At 42.4% G+C, this 24754-nt stretch overlaps 1 protein-coding gene across 1 annotated transcript in view; it reads left to right on the top strand.

Moving 5' to 3' along the window:
* POLN (DNA polymerase nu) overlaps positions 1 to 24754 on the top strand; it is a gene marked incomplete at its 3' end in the record, with an annotated part of 169996 nt that overhangs the window by 112372 nt on the left and 32870 nt on the right.

The raw sequence follows: 24754 nt of genomic DNA, 5'->3' as shown, positions 1-24754 counted from the left end.
AGGCCATGAATGCCTTTCTTCAGGGTGCAGTTGGTCCCGAGGTCCAAAGCCAGCAAGAGCAGCCTCAGACCCTGCCTGCCCCTCCCTGCCCACCCCCCAGCTCAGCAGCTCTCAGCTTGGGTTGACGCGGTGCCGCCAGGTCCCGGTGCTTTCGCCCCGCCCGCCGCTCCCAGGGAGCCGCTCCCAGCTGCTCCCGCGGCTCCTCCCTTATCCTTGGTACGCACCGTTTATTCTTCTTAAAACTGAGATATAATTCACAGACCATAAAATTCAGCCTTTCAAAGTGTACAATTCAGTGGGTTTTAGTACATTCACAAGGTTTTGCAACCATCATCACTGTCTAATTCCAGAACATTTCCATTACCCTAAAGAGAAACCCCACACCCAGTAGCTATCATTCCCCAGCCTTCCCTCCCGCCTGGAAACTACTAATCTATTTTGTCTCTATACATTTGTCTATTCTGGGCATTTCACATTAATGGGATCATACAGCATATGGCCTTTTGTGACTGTCTTCTTTCACTGAACATAATGTTTTCAAGGTTCATCCATGCTGTAGCATGTATCAATACTTCATTCCTTTTCATGGCCAAATAATATTCCATTGTATGGAATAATGTATTCTGTATATTTCAGTATAAACAAAAAAATAATATTCCATTTATTTATCCATTCATCAGTTAATGGGTATTTGGGTTGTTTCCACCTTTTGGCTGTTATGAATAATACCACTGTGAACATTCATGTACCAGTCTTTGTGTGGAAATATGGTTTCATTTCTCTTGGGTAGATACCTAGGAGAAGATTTTTGGGTCATATGGTAATTCTATGTTTAACTTTTTAAAATTGTGCTAAAATAACATAACGTAAAATTTACCATCTTAACCATTTTAAAATGTACAATTCACGTCACAATAGTGGCAACTATATTTAATTTTTTGAGGAATTGCCGAAACGGTTTCCAAAATAACTACACCATTTTACACCCCACAAGCAGTGTATGGGTTTCCAATTTCTCCACCTTCTTGCCAATACTTTTTATCCTGTGTCTTTTTGATTCTAGCCATCCCAGTGGGTGTGAAGTGGTAGCTTTGTTGTTTGATTTGCACTTCCCTGATGACTGCCAATGTTGAGCATCTTTTCTTATTCTCTGTCTTTGTCTCTTTCCCTCCTCTACACCTTTACACAAGTGCACCTGGGTGTTTTGCTCACCCCAGCTTTCTCTGCGTACTTCCTACCAGAAGATGGTCTCTCTTCTGTTTCAGTTCCTGTCCAGTTAGGATGTAAGATAACGTAGAATTTTTAAGGCATGTGATAGATTTAATAATACCCCTGCCCTCTCTCCCGAGGCGTGGAAAGTCTTAGAAGATTGTTTCTACCTAGGAAGGAAGAGTATTTTGCTTATTTGTTTCACATATGAGCTTTGTTGCCATCTTAGTGCTTTGGTGGAAGGGTGCTATAGATATTCTCCTTGAAAGGAGAGTGTGAAAGAATCTATCTGTGATTCAAGGTGAGTGCTTGTACATAGATCACTAGGTGTGTTTTTTGTTCAATGGGCCCAAAGCTACTCTGGCTGTTGCTGACCAAGTGTTACAGAAAAATATTTTTGTCAAAGTATCAGGCAAAGGATGCAACTAAAGCAGTGCCAAGAGGGAAGTGTGCAGCACTGGTGCTTACATCAGAAATGAGGAAAGATCTCAGATAAATCATCAAACTTTCTGTCTCAAGAAACCTGAAAAAGATGATTAAGGAGGAAGAAGGAAGGAAATAGTAAAGATAAGAGCAGAAACCTATGAAATTGAAAAGAGAAAGCAATAGCAAAAATCAATGAAACAAAAGTTGGTTCTTCAAAAAAAAATCAATAAAATTAATAAACTCTAGCAAGACTGAAAAAAATAAAAATAGAGAAGACACAAAGCACCAATATCAGGAATAGAACAGAGGATATTAGTACAGATTCTGCAGACATCAGAAGGATAATAAGGGAACACTATGAACAACTTTATGCTCAAAAATTCAACAATTTAGAAGAAATGGATCAATTTCTTGAAAACCACAAAGTATCAAAACCCAACTATGATGAAATAGATAACCTAAATAGTCCTAGAAACGTTAAAGAAATTGAATTTTTAGTTTAAAATCTCCTGAGAAGGAAATCCGCAGGGCCAGATGCCTTCCATGGAGTATTTTACCAAACATTTAAAGAATTAACACCAGTTGTATACAACCTCTTCCAGAAAATAGAAGAAGAAGGAACACTTCCCAATCATACTGTGAAGCCAGTATTACCCTGATACCAAAACCAGGCAAAGACTAAAAACAAAATAAAACAAAACACAATCCCATGCAGACCAATATCACTCCCAAATTTAGATGTAAAAACCCTCAGCAAAATATTAGCAAACCAAATCCAACAACATCTTAAAATGTTGTATGGGTATAATTATACACCACGTCCAAGTAGGATTTATTCCAGGTACGCAAGGCTGGTTTAACACTCAAAAATCAGTGTAGTCCACCATGTAGTCAAGCTAAAGAATAAAAATAATACGATTTTATCAATTGACCTAGACAAAGCATTTGACAAAATCCAACGCCCATTCATGATAAAAATTCTCAGGAATTTAGAAATAAAGGGGAGCAACCCCAACTTGATAAAGAATATCTGCAAAAAACCTACAGCTAACAGCATATTTAATGGTAAAAGGCTAAATGCTTTCCCCCTAAGATCAGTAACAACTTATTAATATTGAATATTGAAGTTCTGCCCACTAAATAAGGCCAGGAAGAGAAATAAATGGTGTATAAATTGGAAAGGAAGAAATAACACTGCCTCTATTTATAGATGATATGATTGTCTATATAGAAAGTCTCAAAGTATGTATAAGAAAAAAACATTTTTTAACTCCTAAAACTAATAAGTGAGTTTAGCAAGGTTGCAAGACACAGTATCAATACACAAAAGCGAATTGCATTTCTATAAACTAACAACAAACATGCAGAAATCGAAATAAAAAATGCCGTACCATTTACATTCACTCCAAAGATAATGGAATACTTAAGTATTCAGTTAACAAAATATGTGTAGTATCTGTATGTCTAAAACTACAAAATGCTGATGAAAGGAATCAAAGAAGATCTGATAAATGGAGTGGCATACTGTGTTCGTGGAATGGCAGACACAACGTAGTAAATATGTCACTTCTCCCTAAATTGATCCATGAGTTTAATGCAGTCCCTATTAAAGCCCAAGCAAATTCTGTAGACATAGACAAGCTCATTCTAAAATTTAAATGAAAAGGCACAGGCCCTAGAATACCTAAAACAATCTTGACAAAGAAAGTGGGAGGAATCACACCTGATATTAAGACTTAGTACACAGCAGTTGGGAACTTCGCTGGCGGTGCAGTGGTTAAGACTTTGCCTTCCAATGCAGGGGGTGCAGGTTCGATCCCTGGTTGGGGAGCTAAGATCTTACATGCCTCAGGGCCAAAAATCCAAAACATAAAACAGAAGCAATATTGCAACAAATTCAATAAAGATTTTAAAAATGGTCCACATCAAGAAAATCTTTAGAAGAAAATGCAGAGTAATCAAGAGACTGTGGTGTTGGCAGAGGAACAGACACATAGACCAATGGAACAGAAAAGAGAACCAGAAATAGATCCACACAAACACGCACAACTGGTTGTCGGGAAAGGTATAAAGTCCAGGCAGAAAATAATTCTCTTCAGATTCGTGTTAGGCTGATCACTCACAAAGCCAGCTTGGGAAGTTCATTTCTGCGTTGGATATTGTATATGTCTGTCCTGCATTTTTTTATCTTGTGGTGGTTTTGGGGAGAACTTCAAAAATAAGAAGCTTCTAGTATTTGCATGGTGGTCGCTTCTAATTTCCTACCAGCAGTAGTAATCCAACACTTGTGACTTATACTATAATCAGTTGCTTTGGAAATGATTTTTATGTTCCAAACAGAGGACTAGAATAGCACATGGTGAAACAGCAGCAAATGCACTCTTAAAAATGTTTATTTCATGTAAATGCCTTATTGTTTGAAACACAAAAAGCAAAAAGGCAATTAGATGTACTCTGAAATATTTAGTAACATTTTCAAAGAATAACAATTTTCTTAAAAAAACCTTCAAGAATATGTAGATCATGTATAAAAATGGAGACTTGGAAGAGGTCTTGGAGATCATCTGTAAAGCTATGATGTGACTGATGAAAGTCTGACCCAGAGAGCGGGGCCCTGCCCACGGGTGCACGTCTGAGCCGGGTCAGAGCTGCCTCCTCCAGCTCCAGTGTTTTCACCTGAGCTCGGAAGACACAACCATTCTGCACGGAGGTGGCTTCCTTCACAGTAATCACCACACATGTGCCTGATTAGGTGGTTTCCTAAAAGTTCTACAAGGCAAATAAAAAAGCATTTCTTATCGGTTGTACGTTCAACTCAACATTTTCAGACTGAAACTTAAAAAATAATTTTTCACTGCAGAATATATTAGTTTTTCTTCTGCTTAAGGCTTTTCTTGAGTGCTTTTCTGAGATATTCTCTCGTAAGGCAGGTGTGGTAGATAGTCTTGTGGGCCTCTCTCCTTCTCTGGGGGAAGATGGTGCTTCCCTACCTGTTAGATGTCAGACTTGGGTGTGTGACTTGTTCTGGCTAACAAAACGTAAGCAAAAGTGACAAGGGTCATGCCTAAGCTGGGGCTTTAAGCAACTGCACACGGTTCCTCTTGATCTCTTTTGTCTCTATTTTGGCAAAATTGACAGAGGCTGCTCGATCATCCTGCATTATAAATGGTGGACCAGAATGTGATGGAAAGGTGGTGAAGAAGAGAACTAAAGTATTCTTGCTGTAGGCAGTAAGGTTTCAGAGTGATTTATTATGGCAGTATAACTTGACCTATCATAGCATCTACAGGACTGGGTGCCAGGACTAAGAGGCTGCTGTAATGAATCCTGAAACGCGTGGCACTGGCTTTGGGGCCAGGTGGCAGGCAGTGAGATGTTTATTGGAGGCTGGAGGATGGCACTTGGTAAATGGTATGACATTTGGCAAGACTGTCACCTGTGATAACTTGTGAAGCAAATAATACCCTAATGAGCTGAGGTTTGGGGCAGAGTGGGCCAGCAGAATGCTAGAACATGCTTTGGTTGCTGTTGTCTGCATGTGACAAGGTACCATAAGAAAAAACTCAGAAAAGAACTGGCCAGTGTACAAGTAGGAATGAAAAGAAATAAGAAGATTACAGAAAATCGGAGTTTTACATATTTGAATATAGAAATGATTCTCATCTCCAACCAGTAAAAGATGAATCTGAAGAGGGCTTTGAACAACAATGGCCAGTTAAAACACTGCCTTTAACAAATGAAAGGTATGGCTTTGATGCCTACTGTTAACATCTCTGAAAGAAGGTGGCACCCATAAATCCTTACAGTTAGACAACACAGCGCTGAACAAAGAGACTAATGCTAGCTTTCCCCCACGTTCCTGATAAGCTGCAGGCACCTGCGGTGGAGTCTGGAGAGAGGATGCATCTCTGAGCGAATTGTGGGAACGTCTGTTGGCACATGGAGCTGACTGGAGTTAAATAGGACTTACTGTGTTTCTGAGCACGGTACTTACCAAAGAACCTCCAGTCTGGGCCAAAGGAGACTGTGATTGCAAACCTGGGGCCCCACGTGTTCTACAGCCAAGAAGCAGTCCGGGAAATATGCTCGTTCCCCCAAGGAAAGAAAATCCTTCAGTGCCCTCTTACATGTAGCCAAGAAAGATAATGGACAAAGAAGTCCCAGGAGTGGAGCAAATGGCCATGGTGAGCAAGGGACTGAGAAAGGGTCCTTTGTGAGAAGGGCCCCTTCAGCGCCTACCCAGTGAGAATTCAGAGTTGCTGTGGACCAGTGACGCCCATGTGTCTCCCACTCTTCCCCTTTCCACATGGGAGTGCTTATTGTGGGCGTCCTGTCCCTGCCCCACCGTTGCATAGCACATGTGTGGAGTGAAAGGTAGACTTGACCTTGGCCTCCAGATCCAGAGGAGCCCCGTCAAGACCTGATATAAAGATGATCACAAAACCCTGATGCCCTATCAGATGGAACTTGGAGTTGTCACTCTTGTCAAGGGGGAGGAAAGCCAGTATGTGTGGTCAGAAGGGCGGAGTGTGGTGGAATGTATTATTATTCAAGCATATTTGCTATCCCTCCCTAGAGGAAGAGTGTACTTCCTTGCCCGTTGACTCAGGCTTGGCCATGTGACTTGCTACCAATGACATGTGAACAGAAATGACATTTGTCACCAATGGGTAGAAATTTTAAGAGCCAACACATGGTTATCCGTATTTTCTTCTTCCTCTGCCATGACAAGCATCATTGTTCCAGATGTAGGCTAGACTCTGCTCCTGAATCATAGAATGCAGATGACATGGAGCAGAGCCTCAGCTGACCTGTGTTGGACATGTTGCATGAACAAGCAATAGGCCCTTGTGTTTGTAAGCCTCTGAGCATAGCCTAGCCTGTCCTTACTGTACAGCAAAGGTGCAGCCATTTGTGTTGTCAGTATTTGGGTATGTCTCTCTTAAAAATGAGCTTAAATACCACATCCTGTCTGAGTGCATCAGGAGGAAGGTGTAGGGGAGGTCGTGCTAACGTTCAAGGGCATGTGGCCTATGAACTTGGTTTCACTATCAGGTGGCAGCGTGACCCAGGACCCTAAACCACAAGGTCCCAAGGAGACTTTTCATCACCGTTAGTGGCAACCCAAAAGAGCTCCCCTCCAAAGCTGTTCTTGGCCTTCCAGGCAGAGACCCTCTCAGGTGGTCACCAAAAGTCAGCCTAGAGTACGCAGAGCACTCACATAATTCTCTTCAACACTAACCTGCTTACCCAGAGATTAATGAAGCTTTGTACAACTCAGTGATGAAGTACTGGATTATATGTCCTGAAACATAGCTAGTTTAGTTTTTTTAAGTTGTTATTTATGAGAAAATTAAAGGATGAATTTCTAGTTAAGATATAAAAAATCATAAGACTATTGCTCTAACCCTAACAACCAAACCAAGATAAATAAACTACAAAATTAGTTTTTCTAAACTTACCAGAAATCTGAGGATACAGCTGAGTTACAGAGCTCCAGAAAGTGATGAGCCCTTCACAGAAAAGAAGAAACCCCTGGCTTCTCTCATCCCTGGTGGAGGAGGAGGAATCTGCCGTAGAGGGGATAAGGAGAGACCATCTAAACCCTACTTGCACATGGGCTAGTGTGACAGAATTCTAAAGAGAACCTTGAAAGCCACCCGAGGGAAGAAGACATTATATACAAAGAACAACACAAAATACAGCTGACTTTTTACAGAAACGGCAGAGACCAGAAGACGATGGAACAAACATCCTTACCGTGCTGAAAGAAACATTCAATCTGGATTTTTAGATCCAGACAATTATCTCTCAAAAATTAAGGCAAAATAGAGACAATTTAAGATTTACAAAATCTGAAAGAATGTGTCTTAGTAGACCTGCTCTACTAGAAATGCTAATAGAAGTTCTCCAGGCTCAAGAGAAATGATACCTCATGAAACTGGGTCTTCAGGAAGGAATAAAGCACACCAGAATGGGTCAATACCAGGATAAATATGAAAAACATTTTCATCTTTATTTTACATAGTTTATTTTATATATATTTTATATAGTTCTATGTATAATTTATATATAGTTTGAATTCTTGAAAAGACTAAGATTTTTAAAAAGTTTGTAACATAGATCTAAAATATAAGGCATTAAAAAGTACAAAGGGTAGGAAAGGGAGTAAATGGAATTATACTATTTTCAGGTTCTTACACTGTGAAGTATTACAATATTATTTAAAGGTAGACTGTGATGACTTAAAGATGCATACCGTAATTTCTAGGGCAGCCTCTAAAACAATACCAAAAGAAGTATAGCTTAAAAAAATCAGTGGAGGTAGGGGCTTCCCTGGTGGCTCAGTGGACTCCATGCTCCCAGTGCAGGGGGCCTGGGTTCCATCCCTGCTCAGGGAACTAGATCCCACATGCATGCCGCAACTAAGAGTTCATATACCGCAACTAAGGAGCCCGCTTGCTGCAACTAAGGAGCACACATGCTGCAACTAAGGACCCCGCCTCTTGCAACTAAGACCTGATGCAACCAAATAAATAAAATAAATTTTAAAGTAAATTTTTAAAAAAATCAGTGGAGGCAATAAAATGGGATATTAAAAAATATGCGATTCACCCAAAAGAATTCAATGAAAGAGAGACAGAACAAAATGCAAATGGGGTAAATGAAAATCAGATACTGAGATGGCATGCTAACACTGCAAAACAAAGAGTGTGACCAGAAATAAAAACATTTCATAACGATGAAAGACTGATTCATCAAGAAGACACAAGTCCTAAATTTGAATGTATCTAATAAGAGAACTTCACAATACTTGAAGCAAAAATTGACAGAACTAAAGAGAGAAACGGAATTTACATTTCATTCATTCATCCACTGAAAAGTCTTACTGCATTTCCCAGAAGGGAAACTTAATTTCAAATGAGGTTTATTTTATTTTTTTATAAATTTATTTGTTTTATATACATATTTTTGGCTGCATTGGGTCTTCATTGCTGCACGCGGACTTTCTCTAGTTGCTGTGAGCGGGGCTTACTCCGCTGCGGTGCGTGGGCTTCTCATTGCAGTGCGTCTCTTGTTGCAGAGCACAGGCTCTAGGCACACGGGCTTCAGTAGTTGTGGCGTGCGGGCTTAGTTGCTCCGCAGCCTGTGGGATCTTCCCAGACCAGGGATCGAACCCATGTCCCCTGCATGGCAGGCAGATTCTTAATCACTGAGCCACCATACATAGTTAGGATGTCATGTTGTATCATTTGGATTATTGCTCTTTTAGGATACAATTTATGGCACTGATTTCAAGATACACGCATTGTTAAACATTTGATGACCACAGATTATTATTTTTTTCCTAGATCCTGTGCAGTGCTTCCATAAGAAAGTTCTGCCATAATGATTAATTATAACAAAGGACTCTTCTCTTGATTAGCTCTGCTTCAGAGGTTTTGTTTTGTTTTTTCTTATCCAGTCACTTTCTCCTTAGTGGTATTGTTTAATCTTTCGGATTCTTCTATTAAAAAGTTGATCAGGGACTTCCCTGGGTGCAGTGGTCAAGAATCCACCTGCCAATGCAGGGGACATGGGTTCCATCCCTGGTCCAGGAAGATCCCACATGCCTCAGAGCAACTAAGCCCACACGCCACAACTACTGAAGCCCATGTGCCTAGAGCCCATGCTCTGCAACAAGAGAAGCCACCGCAGTGAGAAGCCCGTGCACCAAAACGATGAGTATCCCCTGCTCGATGCAACTAGAGAAAGCCTGCGCACAGCAACGAAGACCTAACGCAACCAAAAATAAATTAATTAATTTAAAAATACTATTAAAAAAAACTATATATAAAAAAAAATCAGATCTCTGGCACATTTAATTCCTACCAATATTCCTACAAGTGCTGGCAATTTTAAAACAGTTTAGTGTTTTATCACCTCTCAGAGCTTCCTAAGGTTACATATTCTCCCAAACAGGACAGTAGTGACATGCACAGGTTAATAGACAAAGCAAAATCGCCAACGCCTGTTGACGAAGAGCCACCACTTTCAGTGGGACGGAGTTATTACTATTCTACTTGTCAAAGAGGAGAGAGTCCTGGCCTGCCCGGTGACCATAGCCATGTGGCTGATTCCCCGCCGAGAGCTGCGTGGATCGGATAGGGCCACCCCCAGCCTCTGTCCCCCGGGCAGCTCTGATCAGCACAGCTGAGTCTCAACATTTGGGCGACAGAGTCTCACTGCACCCCTCAGGGTGGAAAAACTGGGACAAAATCACCTGGAGAGTTTTCTCAAATTGTAAAGGACTTCAATACACGTAATGCAATGAGTACCTTACTTTGGAGCTGTAATAGAGATTCAGAAGGAAAAGCAGCAGAATCTGCACTTTGTTCTGACTGCCTGTGCCCAGGAGGTTTCTCTCCCTCTTTCTTCTCTGCTTTCTGTCCCTTTCATGGTAAAAAAACAAAACAAAACACGAATTCTTGCTGATTCTTACTATATGCCTTGTGTTGTTTCAGGCACATCTCACTTAATGCCTGTGACACTGTTATTCCCCATGTTTTGGATAAACTGACACACAGGTTGTTAAACTTGCCAGAGGTCACAGGGTCGCCGCCTTAGCAGCACGATCCACAGCCAGCGGGATGGGTTCTGGGGCCATGGTTCTTAACCCTTAGGGTTTCAGGGAGTCCGTGCCCCACACCTCTTTCTCAGCCTCCTACGTCTAGAGCTGTGATAGTCAGAGCCTCCACCAGGATTTCAGTTTCAAGAGGGGCCATTTGCAGAGGTGTGGCTGGGCGAGCAGCCAGGAGTGCTTGGAGAAAGGCAGTCCTGGAGCCTGGTGAGCGCCGGCAGGGCCCGGGCAGCTGGTGACGGAGCCCGGAGGTCACATGAGGTCACAGACGCTGTCAGGGCAGCAGCAGCCAGGTGAGGGGCAGGAACACTCGGCGCCTCCTTCTCACCTTCCCACCTGCCGGTGCCCCTGCTGGCCTAACCTGTGATGCCAGAGGGCACCAGAGCCATCTGCGGAGTCCGGTCCCTCAGGACACAAGACAGTGCAGGGATTTAGGGAAAAATCCCACTGAGAAGGATGTCCAGGGAATGAAATCCAAACACTGCCAGCTTTATTCTGATGAAGCCGATTGGAAAGCACAGCTTGCACCATGGTCAGATGGACTGGTCCCTAAACTGGACCCAAGTCCGCACTGCAGAAGTTGCCCTGCAAGGGCAGGGCTCACCACATGGGAGGACGGACCCGAACGCATCCGAGCTGGAGCCACCTGGCCAACTTGCTGGTTAGCCAGGCCGCCCTCCCACAGGGATGAGAGAGGAGGCATGGGGGGTGGGGCCTGCACCTTCTGCTCCCAGTGAAGGGATTCCCAAGGCTTTATCCAGGGCCCTTTTCCCTCCCCTGGTTCCATCTGGGCTGCAAGTCCACCTGTGCCCTTGGCTACTGGGAATAAGGACGCCCAGCTCCTGGGATGATCATCCAGTTGCCCGCTCAGCAAATAACTGAATGTCAATCACGCGTTGATACAGCTGCGAGAAGACGGCGGCCATGCCCACAGAGCCTGCAGAGGACATTGCACAATGCAGCCGAAAATTTCGTTGCGATGGTCTAGAGGCCATACGGGCGAAGTCCAGGGCGCCACACGGTCAGGAAGCCTTCCTTGAGGAGGTGAGGTGGCACTGGGCTCCCGGGAGCGAGGAGAAGGTGGGGAAGGAAGGTGGCTGACGGCACAGGGAGCGTGGAGACCTTGGAAAACAGTGGCGCGTCCTCACAGCACCTCTGTCCTGAGCTCCAGGCCAGCGACTCTGGGTCTCAGCGGCGGTTTCCCTGGCTGTCCCAGGACACTTCAGACATGTCTGGAGAGATCTCGGCACCGGGGCCCAGTCCCCTCAGGGGCCGTCCTGACTCTCCCCTTCCTCCCTCCCAACCCCCTGTTCCAGCCGGGCCCGTGGTCCACTTACTGGGCCTCTTAAGTCTGCGACCTCAGCTCAGGCCTCGTTACTGCCCACACGGCTTCCTGACGGCCCTGCTCCACATCCACCTCCAGCTGCCTCCCCCTTATCTCTCCGAGATGCAGTCAGACCACGTGGCCCCTCTAGGCACCCCTGGCTGATGACTCTCACCCACCCCAAGCCCACAAAGCACAGCAAGCCAGGCACGAGCCCCAGAGCAGCCCTGCGAGACCCAGGACCCAGGTGAGCCGCGGTCACCACCGCCCTCCACGGTCGCTCTGGTTGGTGTGACAGAGGAGAAGCGTGACAGCCGGAAAGGAAGAGGCAAAAGGGCCATTTGGGGCAATGGTGGGATGGCCTGCCTGGGAAGCCAAGAGAACAAACTGAAAGAAAAGGTTGGTCCTAGGATCCGCAAGAAGACCAGGTACAAGTGGACCTACAGAAATTGCTTCCCAAATATAAACAACAACCAGTTAGAAACTGTAATGGTAAAAAGCATGCAAAGAGAAAGACAATACCTATGGTAAACTTAAGCAAAAGTGTGCAAAATCTAGATGAAAAGAAGATAAAAATAGAGAAACACAGAAAAGAAGATAGGGAATCTCATTTTTATGAAGATATTATTTACACTAATGTATAGATATAGAACTGTCCTAATAAATGTGCCAGAAATACCAGTAGGATTTTTTAGTAACTAGACAAATTAATCTGTAGTTTATGATGCAAAAATAATCCATAATAATCATGAAAAAAAATTTTAAGAGGAACAATAAGGAAGGCCAAGTCCTACGAGATATTAAGATTTATTATTAAAGCCACAGTTACTAAAACATCATTATAGGATACAAAATGGGATAGATCAATTTAAGAACAAAGTCCCAGAATAGACACACACACACACACACACACACACACACACACACACACACACACACACACACACACATATAAATTAATACTTGATAAAGGAGACGTTAAAGTGAAAAATGGGCTCTCAAATGATTTGTTAAATAATCCTCTGATGGCCGTGGGTTTTTATTTAACCAATATTGTGTGTATTGGAAGAAGAGACTGCCAGTAACACTTTTCTTATTTGACAGCCAAGTCTTATTTATAAGTATTTATACGAATTAGGAACACGGACATGCCAACTTTAGCATTATTCCCAGGGCAAAAAAATGATCAAGCAACAGCCTATCAAAATGACAGGAGTCTTTTGAGATGATTCCCACAGGACCCAGCAGCACACTGTGAAGTCTGGGGGCCTTTCGAGACTTCCAGGGGGAAATTCGTGAGAGAAAAGGGACGTTTGCTGCTGTTGAGGGATTCATGCCGGATTTCATACTTCTTGGGAAACCAGGAAGGACATTCATGTGAAATTCCCCATTTAGCGTCTTTTCAAATCGGATCTATGAATGCTGTTTCTTCCTCCACAGCTGCACAGAGGGAACATCTCCTTCATTTCTTTCTTAGATGCTTTTTTTTTTTTTAATTGTAGAAACTTGCACTTTTATGGCCAGACTCGAATTTCTTTAATTAGCATTGTGAGCACAAAGCAGACCCGTAGGGATGACCTTGGGGAGAAGAAATGTGGAGGAACCTGAGGAGGGGTTTACGCACCTAAGTGTCTTCTTCAGGGTCGTCCACGTGCACCCAGACTAAGGGGCTGCCCTGTTCGGTCACACGAGGGTCGTGGGAGCGCGTGTGGAACCAGCTTCAGAGGAGTGGCAGGCAGACCTCGGTGACGCACTCATCCGTTCATAGTTCAGAGTGACATGAAAGGGTTGGTCAGAGCTCTCTGTTCAAGAGCGGAGTGTTGGCCTGTGGGCCTCACTTCAGAATGACCAGGCTCTTGGTGGGGACACACTGGGGACCCTCCAAGCACCCAAATACGGAGGTCACTTTTCTAGGGCCTTCAGTTTCTGTAGAGAGTTCTCTGGTTCATTTTACTCATCATCATCATCTCTCTGGGGGAGCAGATGCCCGGCTAGACTCATGTTGACCGTGTGGGGCTGGGGGCGATGGGTGGTGAGTCAGAGAGAGGGCGCCTGACCATCTGTCCCCCTCCTGCCTTCAGCCCCTTGTCTCTCTCCTGCCTGGGGCTGTACCTGATGGTCCCAGTTGCAGAGCCTTCCTGGGCTCCGCTGGGCCCAGAGCTCCCCTTGGGCTGTCACCCCTTGTGCACGTCCTCAGATGCAGCTGTGCCTGCTGAAAGCCCCTCTCCCATTCTCTTCTTTCTCGTAGATTTATACCTTTCAACTCCTTTGCTCTATTTTAGTGGAATCTCAGGAGGGAGCAGGTAGACATGTCTGACTAGTGTGCCATCTTTTTTATTTTTCTTTTTGCGGTACGCGGGCCTCTCACCGCCGTGGCCCCTCCCGCCGTGGAGCACAGGCTCCGGACGCGCAGGCTCAGCGGCCATGGCTCACGGGCCCAGCTGCTCCGCGGCATGTGGGATCCTCCCAGACAAGGGCTCGAACCCTTGTCCCCTGAATTGGCAGGCAGACTCTCAACCACTGCGCCACCAGGGAAGCCCCAGTCATCAATTCTTATACATGGCTGGTGGGTAAAATGCTGTAGCCACTGTGGAAAACAGCCTGGCACTTCCTCAAAAAAAGCAAATGTAGGGCTTCCCTGGTGGCGCAGTGGTTGAGCGTCCGCCTGCCAATGCAGGGGACACAGGTTCGTGCCCCGGTCCAGGAAGATCCCACATGCCGTGGAGTGGCTGGGCCCGTGAGCCATGGCCACTGAGCCTGTGCGTCTGGAGCCTGTGCTCCGCAACGGGAGAGGCCACAACAGTGAGAGACCAGTGTACCGCAAAAAAAAAAAAAAAAAAGCAAATGAAATTTACTATATGACCCTGCCATTCCCTCCTAGGCATATGTCTAAGAGAAATGAGAACATGTCCACCCAGAGACTTGTACTTGAATGTTCGTACAGCACTATTCACAACAGCCGAAAGCTGGCAACAACCCAAATATCCACCAACAGCTGAATGGAAACCACAGTGTGGTCCACGCACATGGTGGACTGTTATTCAGCCATAAAAAGGAGCAAAGCACTGACGCACGTTACTACACGGATGAACCTAGAAAGCATGCTGCATGAAAGAGGCCAGTTAGAAAAGAGCACATGGTGTAGGAGTCCGTTATATGAGATGAGATGTCCAGAGCAGGCAAGTGTATAGACAGAAAGCAGAGCAGTGGTGGCCAGCAGCTGGGCTGTGACAGGGATGGAGAAGGACTGATTACTGGCATTGGGTTGGGTTTGTTTTTTGACTAATGAAAATATTCTGGAATTAGTACTCATTGTTGACAGAGCATTGTGAATATACTAAAAACCACTGAACTGTGCGTTGTAAAAGGATGCGTTTTACAGCATGTGAATTATATCTCAATAGTAAGAAAAAGGTGGAAATGATCAGTTCCTCCCCCTCACAATATTTTTAATTATAGTGAGAAATGAATGGAAATATGGGTACAGAGTTTCAGTTTGGGATGATAAAAAAGTTCTGGAAATAAATACATAGTAGTGGACTTCCCTGGTGGCGCCGTGGTTAAGAATCTGCATGCCAATGAAGAGGACATGGGTTCGAGCCCTGGTCTGGGAAGATCCCACATGCCGCGGAGCAACTAAGCCCATGCACTGCAACTACTGAACCTGTACTCTAGAGCCTGTGAGCCACAACTACTGAGCCCATGTGCCACAGCTACTGAAGCCTGCACGCCTAGAACCTGTGCTCCGCAACAAGAGAATCCACTGCAATGAGAAGCCCGCGGACCGCAATGAATAGTAGCCCCCGCTCACCACAGCTAGAGAAAGCCCACGCACAGCAACAGACCCAACACAGCCAAAAAACAAAAAGCCAAATAAATAAATGCATAGTAGTGATTCACAACATTGTGAATATACTCAATGCCAGTAAAGTGTGCAGTTAACATGATTAAAATGATAAAATTTAAGTTACATATATTTCATAATGACTCAATCGAGGGAACCATTCCTGAGTTGCGCACAAGCCATTGTAAATGAGAGCCTTCGGACACGAGGAAATTCAGAGGCCCTTACAAATGTCTGTAAGTCCTGGCTCGAGTGGGGCCTGGAGAGGACAGCTCCTGCCTGGCCGCCCTGCCCACGATGGCCGCCCGCTGTGAGCCTCTCGTCCCCTCTCTGCAGTCACACTAGTTCTCTGCCTGCCTCAAGGGCGGGGGAGGTGCAGACAGGCCTGGCCAGTGGAAAGCACAGCCGCGAGGTGCTGTCCGAGGTCTGGGCGCGCCCTCAGGCCTGGCTCTCGGGCCAGTGTCAGATCCCCAGGAAGTTCGCTTTGGCTGGAGGCCAGTGTCTGTCTGCTTCCACAAGCTGGACGGCGGGTTCGAGTCTGCCCTGCGTCCCTCCCCACCCCCCAGCTGAGCCCCGCGCTGCGCCCAGAACCTGTGTCCTCTGTCCTGGCCACTCCTCAGTGTGGGCAGACTTCGTGTTTGCCAGTCTCTTCTGTGGAAAGGGATGTCTTGTGATCTTTTTTTGCATTTTACAGGACTAATAAGGTTCTCTTAGTTAGCCCTTCCAATTTCTACTTTTAGAAATTATTTGTTTGTATCTTTTGCCCAGTTTTCTATTAGCTTCTTTTTCTTAATGACTAGTAGAGGTTCTTTGTATATTCTGGATATCACCTTATTTCCCCAGTGTATAATTTTTAATTTTCTCTTAACTTATGATGCTTTTTATCATACAGGATTTTCAAATTATGATGGAGAGTACTTTATCATTATTTCTTATTATGGTTTATATTGTTTGTGTCTTTTTATCAATACTCTTCTATTTGGGAAACTTATATTCTCCTTTGTTTTCTTTAACTTGATTTAAAATTTGCTTTTTTTTTTTTTTCCATGTGTAGGCTTTTAAATCCATCTGGACTTGGATTTTTTGATTGTGTGATACATGAAAACAAAGAGCTAATTTGATCTTTTCAAACAGGGCAAGTCAGTCGCCCCAGCACTATGTGTGGGCATGTCTGTGCTGTACCCACGGCCGGCCTCTGTCATGCACCGGGGCCCACGGGCTACAGGCCTGCCTCTAGGCTTTCCGTGCTGTTACGTATACATGTTTATCCTCATATTTTCTTGATACCTTCATTTGTCTCTAGCTTATTTTTGTGTATGATATGAAGTAGGCATTTAACTTTATAATTGTCCAAGTAGTTAATTAATTCCAACCCAATAGAGATTTGAAATGCCAAATCATAGACTCTACTTCTATATACACTGTGGCCTGTTTGGGGCTTTTCGTTTTCTTCTGCTCACCTGTGTGTCTTCCATCAGTGTCAGTACTGAGCTTTCCCTGTCGTACACAACCGCCATTACCATTTGTTCACCCTTCGTAACATCATCAGGACTGTTCTCACGTGGATTGTTTTCGGATGGACTTTAGAATCACTTTATAAAGTTCTCACTTTATAGTCGCACTGATACTCTAATGATAAAACTTGCCATGGGGACTCGGCGTCTTTTCAGTGTCTTTTCAGTGCAGTGTCTCATCTTCAGGAGCGTGGCCTGCTCTCCATGCACCCCATGAGGTCCCCTCCTTCATAAAGAGCTGGCACATTTCTTCTTAAACTCACTGTCAGGTGTTGGGGGGTTTTTTGCTATTGTGAATGCTGTCCTTTTATTATATTTTCTATCTCAGTACTGGTAGGAAAGTTGCTGATTCTTTTGTATTTACGGTGAGATTTTTTTTTTTAATGGCCTATTTTTTCTGTAGAATTACTATTGGTTAGAAAACAGTTTAATTGCCAAATGTTAAAAATAACAAGAACCAAATAGCCATAAGCCCACTAGAGTTCCTCTTGTTTTTTCCCCACATATTTGTCTACAGTTTTGATTAAAGAAACCAATCATACTATATATGCTATTTTGTAAACTAGAGTAGTGTTATCTATTTTTAAAATAAATTTTTTATTTATTTTGGCTGCGTCGGTTCGTTGAGGCATGTGGGATCTTTCGTTGCGGCACTCGGGCTTCTCTCTAGTTGTGACATGTGGGTTTTCTCTCTCTAGTTGAGGCGTGCGAGCTCAGTAGTTGTGGCACGCAGGCTTAGTTGCCCCGAGGCATGTGGGATCTTAGTTCCCTGATCAGGGATGGAACCTGCGTCCCCTGCATTGGAAGGCAGATTGTTTACCACTGGACCACCAGGGAAGTCCCCCAAAATAAACTTTTTATTTTAGAACAGTTTTAGATTTACATAAAAATGGCAAAGATAGTACAACAGGTTCCCATATGTCCCACACCTAGTTCTCCCTATTATTAATCTTGGATTAATATAGTACATTCGTTACAGTTAATGAACCCAGTGCTGATACATTATTATCAACTAAAGTCATACATTATTCATATTTCCCCAATATTTCCATAATGTCCACTTTCTATTCCAGGATCCCATACTGCATTTAGTCGTCATGTCCCCTTAAGCTCCTCTGGGCTGTGACAGGTTCTCAGACTTTGCTTGTCTTCAATGACCGTGACAGTTTGGAGGAGTGCTGGTCAGGTGTGTTGTAGAATAGCTCTTAACTGATGTTTGTCTATGTTTCTCTCGTGGTTAGACCCGGGATATGGGTTCCGGGAACGGAGACCAAAGAGGTGGCATGCTTTCTCCTCGATCACGACAAAGGTTCATACTGTCAACATGACCTACCACTGTTGGTGTCGACCTTGATCACCTGGCCGAGGTGGTGTTGGCCAGATTTCTCTACTATAAAGTTCCTCTTTTATCCCCCTAGTCACTAACGGCAGCCCACCCTTATGGAGTTGGGAGTTAGGCTCCATCCTCTTGTGGACCGAGTATCTATGTGAGTTATGTGGGATTCTTCTGCATGGGCAGTGTGTCTATTCTCCCTTATTTATGTATTTATTCAGTCACTTATTTATATCCGTATGAACTCATGGACATTTATTCTATCCTTTGGGTTATAACCCAACATAACATTGTTTATTTTGTTATTCACATTATTCCGGCTTTGGCCAGTGGAAGCTCTTTCACTTGGCTCCTGTGTCCCTTTGACTTAACCTCTTCAGTGTGTGTGTGTGTTTATCACTTCCTTACTCTCTGGCACTACAGGATGCTCCAGGCTCATCTTGTGTGTTTCCTGCCACAGTCGTAGAATCAGCCGTTTCTCAAGGAGCCCTGGTTGCTTTCACTGGAGATGGTATCAGAAGCCAAGATCTGGGTGCTAGGGGGTGTCCTTGCTTCTAGGCCCTCTCAGCTGACAGAGCAAGGAGATATGTGTGTGTACGCTGCCCTGTGTGTGTACCCATACCTATAAATGTTTCTATGTGTAGCCATCCGTGTCTGTGTGAAGCCACACATGAGTCCACACTGCTGTCTCCAACTCTAATCCACCACATGGGTCATTCTAGCCTCCTCCCTTGCTTATCTATCTGGCATAAATTTAAGTTTACCAAGACCTCTATAGCATATTTTCATTTCAGTAAATATTCTTCTACAAAAGTGTCAAATAGCTATGTGGGATTTCACTGTATAGATATGCACTAATTAAAACAATTTCCCAAATGCCTTCTTAATAAATATCTTCAAACCAAATCTATTTCCTTAGGATAAATTCCTAGAAAAGGAATTTTGGGGTCAAAGAGTATATGCTCATTTTAAGGATTTTGATGTATACTCCCCAAATGCCTTCCAAAAAGGTTGTAATAATTTACTCTCCCACCAGAAGTATATCACAGTGCCCTTTACCTGCACCTGTGCTAACAGCACATATTTCAGTTTTGCTTAATGTTTGCCAACTTGCTAAGTGAAAAAGTCTCTTATTAATTCACTTAATTGCATTTTCTTAATTATTTTTTTGAATTTATTTTATTTGTTTTTGGCTGTGTTGGGTCTTCGTTGCTGCGTGCGGGCTTTCTCTATTTGTGTCGATGGGCTTCTCATTGTGGTGGCTTCTCTCGTTGCAGAGCACAGGCTCTAGGTGCACAGGCTTCAGTAGCTGTGGCACGTGGGCTCAGTAGCTGTGGCTCGGGGCTCTACAGCGCAGGCTCAGTAGTTGTGGTGCACAGGCTTAGTTGCTCTGCGGCATGTGGGATCTTCCCGGACCAGGGCTTGAACCCATGTCCCCTGCATTGGCAGGCGGATTCTTAACCACTGTGCCACCAGGGAAGCCTGCATTTGCTTAATTATTAATGGAAGCTGAACTTTTATTTATTCATTGATCATTTCTTTTTCTTCTGTGAATTGCCTGTTCATATCATTTGCCCATTTATATCAGGATTTCTTTTTCTTATTACTTTTCAGGAGCGCTTTCTGTAATAAATGTTATTAGCCCTTCAGCAATTACGAAATAAACATTTCTCCCTGTTTTTTAATTGGCCTTCAATTATGTTAATTCTTTTTAATGTTCAAACATTTAAAATTTTATACCATAAAATCTATTAGTCCTTTTATTGCTTGTTTTTGGTTATCGTCTTTAAAATACTATTTCCCATCCCCAAATCATATAAATAGTCAAGTGCATTTTTCTGTCTTTGTGATTTAATTTGTTAAATCGAAAGGTTTGATCCATATGGAATTTATTCAGCTTACGGTGATTTGTAGGGGATCTGCCTCCATTTTGTGAGTTTCAGGTTTACAAGGTTGAAATAATCATACTCAACAGTTAATGACACATGATCATATTTGGTCTTGGAAAGGCCCCTTGGTGTTAAAAAAAATCATAGGAAATTAAGAAATGTTTGGAAATTAATGATAATAAAAAATACAATATGTGAAAACTTGTGGGACACAAAAGCAGCAGAGGGAAATTTAGTACTTTAAATACATTTTTCAGGAAACGGAAAATAAAAACAAATGAGATAAGTATTCAACTCAATAATCCGGAAAAAGAACGAGTCCAAATTTTTCTAACTACACAAAAAAGTCATTTATAAAGGGCAGCAATTTTAAAAATCAAGAAGAAAATAGAAAAAAGTAAAATACTAATTATTTTCCTTTTATTATCAATTTATTAGTGTGTTGTAGTATAGTTAAGAATATAATTTGTGTAATATGGGTCCTTTGGTAGTTCATGAGGCTTCGTTTTTGGCCAAGTATGCATCCTTACTTTATTGGTCGTGGAGCTCTATGTATGTCTCGCAACCCGAGCTTATTAATTGCTCTGTTCAGGTCTTCAGTTTCTCTTTTTGTTTGCTTGCTCGCTTCTTTGACCTACACGTTTCTGAGAGGAGTATGCTAGAATATCCAGTTTACAATTGTTGATCTATGTGTTTCTCCCTGTGGTTTTGTTTTGTTTGGCTTTTGGGTTTTTTTGCGGTACACGGACCTCTCACTGCTGTAGCCTCTCCCGTTGCGGGGCACAGGCTCCGGACGCGCAGGCTCAGCGGCCATGGCCCACGGGCCCAGCCGCTCCGCAGCATGTGGGATCCTCCCGGACCGGGGCACGAACCCGCGTCCCCCGCATCGGCAGGCGGACTCCCAACCACTGCGCCACCAGGGCAGCCCCTTGTAGGTTTTTTCTTGAGAGGTTTGAGACTGAATTGTTAGGTGTTTATATGTTTTTGGTGTATGTATCTTCTTGTTTTATTTTCAACAGAATGTAATCTTCTTTGTCCTTTATGACTTTTTCTTGGTTTAAATTAAATGTTGATCAATGTTAAGATTTCTCTTGGAGCATACTTGCATTTTTTTTTCTTGTGCTTTTATTTTAACCTTTATGTGTCTTTTTGTACGTTATATTGAAATTTGCATATTCAGTCTATGAGTCCCTTTCTCTTAATTGGTGAATTAACATTTCTTGTAATTACTGATATATTAAGCCTTTTCTGTCTTCTTATGTTATATTTTCATAACATATATGAGTTTCCTTTTCTTTCCTATTTTCCATTGATTAGATCATGCTTTCTTCTGCTAGTTTAAGATTTTGCATCTAAATTTATGCAAGCAGCCTGGCCATAATTTTCCTTTCTTTTAATTTCCTTGTCAAGTTTTTGAGTTAGGAAGTATTCCTTCTTTTTATCATTCTCTGGAAGAATTTATGTAAGAGTGGTCTTGTCTCTTCCTTAAATGTTTGAAGGAAATCATCAGTGAATCGGCTGAACCTGGAGGTTTTATGCGTGGGATACAACACACAAAACAGCTATATGACTAATAGCTATGTGGCTGCTCAGATTTTCTCCTATTTCTTGTATAAGTTTTGGTTTACTCTGTTTTACAGTGAATTTGTCCATTTTGTCTATATTTCCAAATTAATCGACATGAAGTTGCTCATATGTTCTCTTTTTATCATCTTAACGAATATAGGGTCTGAAATGATATTCCCTTGCCTTTCTTGGCATTGATAACTGTGCCTTCCTTTTTTCATTTTTATTCAGCCTTTCAAGGGACTTTTAAATTTTATTAATTTATTCAAAGAACCAATTACGTCTTTGTTAAATCTCTTTATTATACATTTATTTTCTATTATATTAATGTCTTCTCTTTATCATTTTCTTCTTCCTACTTTCTTTGAACTCAGCATGTTATTCTTTCTTTTTCCAACTGTTTGTTGTGGTATTTAGATCATTGCTTTTCAGTCTTCTTTTCTAATATGGATTTAAGGCTATAATTTTCTTTCTGGGCATGACTTTATTTAGCTGCATCTCAAATATTTTGATATATCTATTTTCACTGTCATCCAGCTAAAAATATTTTCTAATTTTTATTGTGTTTTTTTTCTCTGACTCAAGACTTATTTAGAAGTACAATGCTTAATTTCCAAATATATGGGAATTTTCTAGTTTTTGCTGTTACTGTTCCTGATGTGATTTTTAGTTTAATTCCACTATGGTGAAAGAACATTGTAGGATTTTCAGTCTTTGAAATGTGTCTTTCTTTTTTCTTTTTAAAGTATAGTTGATTTACAATACTGTGATAGTTTTCAGGTGTACAGCAAAGTGATTTGGTTATATATGTATATATCTATATATTTTTTTCCTATTCTTTTCCATTATAGTTTATTACAAGATATTGAATATAGTTCCCTGGGCTATACAGTAAATCTTGTTGTTTACCTATTTTATATATAGTAGTGTGCATCTGTTAATCCCATATTCCCAATTCCCTTCCCCCACCTTCCCCCTCTGGTAACCGTTAAGTTTGTTTTCTATGTCTGTGAGTCTGTTTCTGTTTTGTAAATATGTTCATTTGTACTGTTTTTTAGATTCCACATATAAGTGATATTTTATAATATTTGTCTTTTTCTGCCTGACTTACTTCACTCAGTATGATAACCTCTAGGTCCATCCATGTTGCTGGACATTATTTCATTCTCTTTAATGGCTGAGTAATATTCCATTGTGTATATATACCACATCTTGTTTATCCATTCATCTGTTGATGGACACTTAGGTTGCTTTCATGTCTTGGCTATTATTATAAATAGTGCTGCTATGAACATTGAGGTGCATGTATCTTTTAGAACTAAACTTTTCATCTTTTCCAGGTGTATGCCCAGGAGTGGGATTGCTGGATCATACAGTAACTCTATTTTTAGTTTTTTAAGGAACCTCCATACTGGTCTCCATAGTGGCTGTACCAATTTGCACTCTTACCAACAGTGTAGGAGGGTTCCCTTTTCTCCACACCCTCTCCAGCATTTATTATTTGTAGACTTTTTGATGATGGCCATTCTGACCAGAGTGAGGTGATACCTCATTGTACTTTTGATTTGCATTTCTCTAATAATTAGTGATGTTCATCTTTTCATGTGCCTGTTGGCCATTGATATGTGTTTTAAATGGGTTCACAGACCAGCCCAAGGTCAGTTTTGATAAGAACGTCTTTAATAAGAACGTCTCTGTCGTCCTTTCTGTACGCGTCTGTTAGGTCAGGCTCATTACACGAGTCATTCTCATGTCCTATGTTGTTGCTAATACTGTGTGCTTGTTCTATGAGTATCAGAAAGTCGAGTCAGTCTCCCGTTGTGATCATGGATTTCTCTGTCTCTCCTTCGGGTTCTGTCAATTTTTGCTTCATATTTTTGAAACTATATTAGTGGGCATATATAAACTTACAACTATTTTTTTCTGATGTAAGTACAGCTGAACCAGCTTTCTTTTGGTTGGAGGGCATGTTATCAATTGCAGTGGTTTTGTTTTTTTTTAATTTATTTTATTTATTCATTTATTTTTGTCTGTGTTGGGTCTTCATTGTCACACACAGGCTTTCTCTAGTTGCAACCAGTGGGGGCTACTCTTCGTTGCAGTGTGCGGGCTTCTCATTGCAGTGGCTTCTCTTGTTGCAGAGCATGGGCTGCCATTTAATTAATTAATTAATTAATTTCTGTAGTTTTCAATTCTTTACTTAAATTCTCAGCTTATCATCTAATCTCTGAAACATGTTAATCACAGCCACCCTAATGTCTATAACTGATAACTGCAATACCTATGTCTCCCATAGATCTGTTTCTATTGTTTCTCTCTTGGTTTTTAGTCATTTGATCTTGTTTCCTGGGATGCCAGGTGATTTTGGATCAAATAGTGTGAATGAAAATGAGAGGTTGCAGCTATGAATAGTGTTATCTTCCTCAAAAGATGGTATAGTCTTGCTTCTGGCAGACAGTCAGACTGAGGGCAGATTGCCTTAGTCCAATCATGGGATGATCCATTGGGAAGATGAGCTTCAGTCTTTGTGAAAGCTAGTAAATTTCAAGATCACATTTTCCCCTAGAGTACCAAGGATCCTCTTTCTTTTTTTTTTAAAGATTTATTTATTTATTTTTAATTTTTATCTTTGGCTGGTCTTCATTGTGGCACGCGGGATCTTCATTGCAGTGCACGGGCTTTTCTCTAGTTGTGGCATGTGGGTTTTCTTTTCTGTAGTTGCAGCATGCAGGCTCTCTAGTTGAGGCGCACGAGCTCAGTAGTTGCGGCGTGTGGGCTTAGTTGTCCCAAGGCCTGTAGGATCTCAGTTCCCTGACCAGGGATCAAACCCTCATCCCCTGCATTGTAAGACGGATTCTTTACCACTGGACTACCAGGGAAGTCCTGGATCCCTTTTTTTGATAAGCCCTGAACCTCAAGTTGTTCTCTAGTCCCATAGACTTCAGGAAGCTAAAATCAGCCTTTCAACTATCACTTCAAAATCAGCAAATTCCTCAAGGGAGAGTGTGGCCCCAAACATCAGGCTTACA

This window comes from Leucopleurus acutus (genome assembly GCF_964270905.1).
Source record: "Leucopleurus acutus genome assembly, chromosome: 4".
Classification (NCBI taxonomy): domain Eukaryota; kingdom Metazoa; phylum Chordata; class Mammalia; order Artiodactyla; family Delphinidae; genus Leucopleurus; species Leucopleurus acutus.
This window is presented reverse-complemented; position numbering and strand designations above follow the sequence as displayed.